The following is a 7,500-nucleotide window of genomic DNA, read 5'->3' as shown; positions in this document are numbered from 1 at the left end:
GATGGTGGTGGTGATGGTGGTGGTGGTGGTGGTGGTGGTGGTGGTTATGGTAATGATAATGGTGTTGGCTGAGGCGGTAGTGTGTGTGTGTGTGTGTGTGTGTGTGTGTGTGTGTGTGTGTGTGTGTGTGTGTGTGTGTGTGTGTGTGTGTGTCTATGTGTATACGTGTGTATTTTTGTGTGTATCTGTACTGTTATCATAAGTTGTCGGTGCTAACAATCATGGCCGTTGATTCTAAGCTGTGGTTGGAATGGGGGAAATATATCCCTCCCAGGATTTTGGTTCAGAGTGGAGGGGTGGGTGGGGGTGGGGGTGGGAGTGGGGGGTGGGAGTTTGAGTGTGGGAGTATGTAATCATCCCCCAATCCGGGAACTGATTACCGGGTCGGGAATGCTTACGTAGGTCATCCCACCCCCACACACATACACACATCCATCCACCCAGATAAACAACGCCTATGTCAACAATAGTAATGTTGGTTGTGACAGGGATAAGAGGTCTGGCAGTAAAGAGTAATTCTAGTGGCCATTTAGCGGAGCTTAGGATTAGCGGCTAGCTCAGCGATGTGGGAAGACAATGTCCCAGAAGTTTCCTTTCTTATGTCTTTCGTACCGAGAAGATTTTGTAGAAAACGGGATATGTAGAATACACTCTGCTGTCTCGTTCTGTATTGTGTGACACTTTTACTTTCGTCCTGGCTGACGTCATACTATCTTATTTGTCTTCAAGGCACCGCGTCAGTAAAAGGGGAAAGAGAAATCAGATTAACAAAATCTACAACCAATTTGGATTGGATGGTCGGAATAAGAGTTTAGTGAACGAAAGAACATGAAAGGATTTACGAAGAATAGATGGTGGAGGAATAGGATACAAAAGAATTATGGACTGAGTAAATGCAGATAGAAGAGAAAGAGGAAGAGGAAAAATATCAACAATGGGAAGAAAAACGAAAAAGAAAAGGAGGGAGAGGAATGAAGGGAGGAAGGAGAAAAATCAGGAGCATGAAGAAAAAGAGGGGGAGAGGAAGGAACAGGAGGAGGGGGAAAGAGGAAGAAAAAAGAAGAAATAGGAGGAGGAGGAGGAGAAGTGGGTGAAGGAGAAAGAGGAGGAGGAGGAGGAGGAAGAGAAGGAGATGTGGTTGAAGGAGAAAGAGGAGGAGGAACAACAGAATCAGAATGGAAGTAGAAACTGTAGGAAGAGGAGAGAGTAGAAGAAAAATAATTAGAGAAATTGCTGGCAGAGGACTCTAAGGCATAAAACAGAGGAATGAGAAAGTGGTGGTTTGGTGGTGGTGGTGGTGGTGGTGGTGGTGGTGGTGGTGGTGGTGGTGGTGGTGGTGGTGGTGGTGGTGGTGGTGGTGGTGGTGGTGGTGGTGGTGGTGGTGGTGGTGGTGGAGAGAAGTCTATGCCAAGAGATGCATAGTTGCAGACGAAGCCGACATCTTTGGCCAATTAGCTTGGACTTGTTAGGGTCATTAGCATTCGCCAGTGCTTCCCGTTACTACAATATCTAGTATTTCCTTGGTAATAACCAGCGCTTCTATATTTAGTGACAAAGTTATATGTCAATTTATAATCATTTACGATTTACCTGTTTGTTTGTTATTCAACTATACCTATGCATTTATTTATGTATTCTATTTGTTATTTTTACATTATTATAGTTTTAATTTATTACTATGATATATATATATATATATATATATATATATATATATATTTTTTTTTTTTTTTTTTTTTTTTTTTTTTTTATCCAACCAAGATATGGATCAAAAGGTCTCCTGTCGGCATACTCCGCCTTTGTAATCCTTTGTAAGTAAAGGAGTGATCTAAAGAAGTACAATAGACATGAGGGATGGTGAAAGATGAAGAGTGTTCGTATCAATACTTTTCATGATTTGAGATTCGTCTTTAATCATAAAGGAATAATACGTGAATTTATTCGATGTGGATGTCACCAAATTCCTTGAAATATAGACTGTATGAATCTTGCGCAGCCAATACTCGATACGAGGGTCATTTCAGGAGCTATGGGAAGAATAATATATCTTTGGGTCGTAGATCTACGATGTGAAGGCGTTCATTACGAGATCGTAAACGCGTTTCGGGAATGTACGACGTAGAGACCAATACTTTTGACATCCTCTCCCACCCCCCAGAAATAAAAATAAGTGTACCTGTATAAGTGGAAGAAAACGGAGACTTTATGAGTGGAGACAACTGTAAATACATACACGTCAAACTACCACAAGTGACAAACCACGGTTCAAAGCAACAACAACTTCCAGATGTACTTCTGTGTCGAGGGGAATGGAATGAAGAACCGAGTGAGAGGAACAGAAGAAAAGTAGTCAAAAAGGGGAAAAAAAAAAACGTGGGAAAAGATTGTGTTGATGAGCATCCTACTAGCGTGGATGAAAAATCTGACAGGAGTCTTAACGCTGGCAAAGGAGACCCTCTTGTCAACGGCCAGTTGGGACGGCGACACAGCTGAAAACGTGGACGCTGATAACGAAGAGAAAAATCACGGCATGAAAAGAGAAATGTTAGGACTCTTGGCTCGAAGAAAGAATACTAACAAAGGGCGTTTTTTGCGTCTTCTTTTTTTTTCTTCTTTTTCTCCCTTTTGTGAGGTTGACAGTGCTGAAAGTGAAGTGAATGCTAGAAAAAATATTTTTTGATGGAAGATTATTCTTTGACAGGTAAACGACTTTAACAATATGAGTTTTTATACCTTGAGGACCATTTGTCGGGTTGGAGGGCTCTTCCATTGGGTCAAATTCAGATAACATTGTATGTATATATATATATATATATATATATATATATATATATAGATAGATAGATAGATAGATATAGATATAGATATAGATATAGATATAGATATAGATAGAGATATAGATATAGATATTTTGGAAGGAGGTCATTATGAATACAGGCTTTGTTGAAGTCTACAGCAGTAGTAGCGTTGTTCATCTTGTAGGAAGTACTCCAACCTCCGCTCTCTCATTAGAAATATCGAGAGTACTTCTTACAAGTTGAACAATGCTATTACTGCTGTAGACTTCAACAAAGCATATATATATATATATATATATATACTGTATATATATATATATATATATATATATATATATATATATATATATATATATTTATATATGTGTATATATATATATATGTGTGTATGAGAGAAATACGCTAATGGCAGCGACATCAAATCGATATTTTTTATGACAGTTACATGCGGGGTTCGAACCCGCTATACTCGGCTATCCGTAAATTACAGGTAATTTACGGATAGCCGAGTACAGCGGGTTCGAACCCCGCATGCAACTGTCATAAAAATTATCGATATAATGTGTGTGTATATATATGTATATATATATATATATATATATATATATATACATATACATATATATATATATATATATATATATATATATATATCTGTGTGTGTATATACACAAAATAAATCACTAAGCACACGTGATAACAATACTTGCAGAAACCACTTGGAAAATAAAGGACTCGAATACCGAACGTTTTCGTCAATTCAAGATGATGTCTTGAATAGACGAAAACGTTCGGTATTCGATTCTTCTATTTTCCAACTGGTTTCTGCAAATATATGCATATACATGTAAAAGACAAATAAATTAAAAATGAGATCAAATATAATAGAACAGAATAAAGCAAAATTAGATCAAATATAATAGAACAGAATAAAGCAAAATTAGATCAAATAAAATTAAATGAATAAATAGATAAATAAAAACAAATATTCCTGGGTATATTATAGGAAAGGATTATGTAACTGTAGGAGATGAGGAATTCCAGTCAATACCTTCCGGATTTAGTCTCCTTCTTTATAGATGCAATCCAAACTTATACCAGAAAAGGAAAAATATATAAAGAGTGTCCTGGCTATGGAGATGATGCTACGAAGAAAAATGAAATAGCCAGGAGACAAGCAGAGCCAAAGTAAAAAGTGTCACAAGGTATGGAAGGAGTGTCTGTATGCCCCTTCCAGGAGTCCGACTGGAAAGGAGCCTAAGCCTCGCTCTGTATGAGGCGCAATGGAATGCAGTGTCTTTCCAGCACCACCCTGAGACTCAGAGGGTTATCACACTGGGCTTTCGCGGGCTTCACCAGCGACCACAGTTGAGAGTTCGTTTGAGTGGAAACGACTTTGGTTACAATATTTTATTTTTCAAATCTCCAAATATCAAATTATCTTCCCGCCATATACCGTATAGCAAAACTGAATGACGAACTAAAAGATTGTGAACCTATACGAATGTTAGACACACTATTAAAATGCCCTTGGAGAAGTCTAAATGTAAGCAAAGTCACGTTCTAGCTATTCAAATGGAGGTTCGAGGTAGGATATGGAAGGAAAAATAGCCTAATGATAACCCCTTCAGAACAATCATCAGATACACTCACCCCGTCCCATTGACCCCCACGCACACACCCGACACCGCAACAGCACCGCATAAACCTTCCCGGATCCCCCTCATTTTTTTCATCGCTGCCGAGCCTACGAAGGGTGAGTGAGGGGTGGGGGGAGGTGGAGGATAGAATAACAAAGGACGATGGTGGGGGGGGGATTTCAAAGGGATGGAAACAACAGTGGGAAGGCTTTAGTGCACAGGTTTAAAACCTGGTGTACATACAACCCCTGAAGGCATATTTGTACTTATCAGGGTGTAGATAAGGGGCTGAAAGTATTCACTACATTACAATGTATATATTAAGCTATTATCTACAGTCAGGTTGAAATATTTCATACTTGTTGAATTTAGTTTATTGAAGTTATTAATATTAAGATCCCCACGCAGTCTACAAGTATAGATTTTATATTAGAATAATGTGAATGTAGTATAATTTTACCAATTTTTTATCCATAATTTTTAGGGATATATGGGTACATAAAAGAATATTCAAGAATTCCAAAGAAATAAGATAAATCAATAAAGAAAGAAATAGATAAATAGATAAATAAAAAAGGGCTGAAAATCTATACTTTAGAGAAATTAACAAAATTCTGAGATGTTTCCCTCCTCGTCTTTTCCTTGGTCATTCTTTCTTCCTTCCCTTCCTCCTCCTCTCACTACCTCCAGCCACTATCAGAACTTAAGCCACAGTAATAGAGAAATTTCGTCGGATAAGACGGGTTTTCTGTAAGGAGATTATTGTACAGAGTTTTGGTATCAACTGTAATCCCTACGGATGGGGAGAAGACCAGGAAACAAAAGAGACAGACTAAGATTTCTCAGCGCATTTGGAAGACCTCTACATTACCAATATATAACCATCATATGCAAAGTAGACCACTTGGGAAAAAAAGAAACTAACGAAGCAGAGCGCTTTCGTATATTACATCTTCAGTGCAAAAAGTACAAGGTAAAACAGTTTTTCACTGAAGATGTAATATACGAAAGCGCTCTGCTTCGTTAGTTTCTTCTTTTTCCCAAGTAGTCTACTTTACATAAGTGAACATGCGCATTTAGAAGACCTCTACATTACCAATATATAACCACCATATGCAAAGTAGACCACTTGGAAAAAAAAAACTAACGAAGCAGAGCGCTTTCGTATATTACATCTTCAGTGCAAAAAGTACATGCTTAAACAGTTTTGCACTGGATGTAATATACGAAAGCGCTCTGCTTCGTTAGTTTCTTTTCTTTTCTTTTTTCAAAGTGGTCTACTTTCCATAAGTGAACACACGTACCTGTGCTCTTATTAGCATAGCCATCATATATCTACAACAATTGTATTTTTTCATGTATCATTATTGACACTTCATAATACCAATAACTTTGTCATTGAATATGGTAACCCCGTACAATCTGTTATCTTCAATCTCGATCAGCCAATATCGTTGATAATACGTTATCATTGTCAATAGGAGGGTAACTTAAAATTCAATATTGCGTAAACTCAAAGAAAATAGGAACATTGCCACTCTTGAGACCTGCTTTACTCCCTGTTGCATCGATTAAAAGTCTTAATTAGACAAAGATGTTATATTCTTAAATAAAAGCTTCATAAAATTCCCATGAACCACAAAGGTAAATAAAACATGTGTATCTTGACACTAGGAAAATATGTTGAATAAAGACGTCACATATATATATATATATGTATATATATATATATATATATATATATATATATATATTGATAAGTATTTTTATGTTTTATGTTCTCCATCATCCAAATATATATATATATATATATATATATATATATATATATATATATATATATATATATTAGTCACGAAGAACCCACAGTCGGAATAAAGGGAAACTTTAGAAGAAAGTGTAACTTCTATATTCCGGCTAATATCTATAGCCGTCTTCAGGAAAGGGCTATAGCTATTAGTCGAAATATAGAAGTTACACTTTCTTCTAAAGTTTCCTTTTAGTCCGACTGTGGGTTCTTCGAGATTATTATTTACAAATGTGATACAACAATTTGTCTGTGATATATATATATATATATATATATATATATATATATATATATATATATATATTTATTATATATATATATATATATATAAATATATATATAAGAGAAAAGGGGAAAAAGAAGACACGGGCCTAGTTCTGAGTTTAGTCCTGATCAGTTTTCACTTTGAGCATTTTCAGAGCTTCTTCAAAAGCATTCCTCTTAAAAAGCTCCAATCGTAACCGGTCGGGAATAAACTCGGAACTAGACCTGCGTATTCGTCTTCCACCCTCCTCAACCTGTCACATTGTCTCATTACACACACACACACACACACACACACACACACATATATATATATATATATATATATATATATATACATGATTTCAAGAAATCTACAGCGACAATGGCGTTGTTGAGTTTATATTGGAGCTTTAATTTCTCTCGTGCAACAAGTTTTTGTGGTGGTTCCAAATAGCTGAGAAGGTGTCCAAAAGACATTGGGTGCGATTTTCTCTTTTTTAATTCTCCTATACGTATTTCGACCTTACTCGGTCATCCTCAGGGAGGGAGTAACAATAGTTGGTGATTACATGAGTTTAAATACAGGCCGTACATTGGCCGAACACTGGGAGAGGTCATTTCATGTGGCCGTGATCCGTAGCGCTGCGTACGTGGAAGTAGCAACTTCCTTGTGGATTGTGGAAAGGGGTGTTATTGCTTGTGTTATGTGCGTCTACTGCTTGGGAGTGTGTGGTTGTGGGCATGAGTTGTATGTTAATGGAAGGTTTCTCGATGTATATGTTCACTGCTTCGGCCATCATCGTGACAAATTTGAGGAAAGAGAGGAAACGGAAACTCGAGAAGGGCTTTTGAGTTTTATTACCGACGTTTCGACACTTTCGTCTTTTTCAAGGTATTACATCAAGTGGATAGATACACAGCTATATATATTCCGCGCGAATTATTGACTCCTCCCTCTTTTTCTTCTCTTCCAATCGTTGATGGCTAGTGTTGCGGCTGGGCGAGA

The sequence above is a fragment of the Oratosquilla oratoria genome, chromosome 35 (assembly GCF_046742065.1).
Source record: "Oratosquilla oratoria isolate Oo_2021 chromosome 35, ASM4674206v1, whole genome shotgun sequence".
Taxonomy (NCBI): Eukaryota; Metazoa; Arthropoda; class Malacostraca; order Stomatopoda; family Squillidae; genus Oratosquilla; species Oratosquilla oratoria.
The sequence above is the reverse complement of the archived record's forward strand: the minus strand, read 5'-3'. Positions refer to the sequence as shown.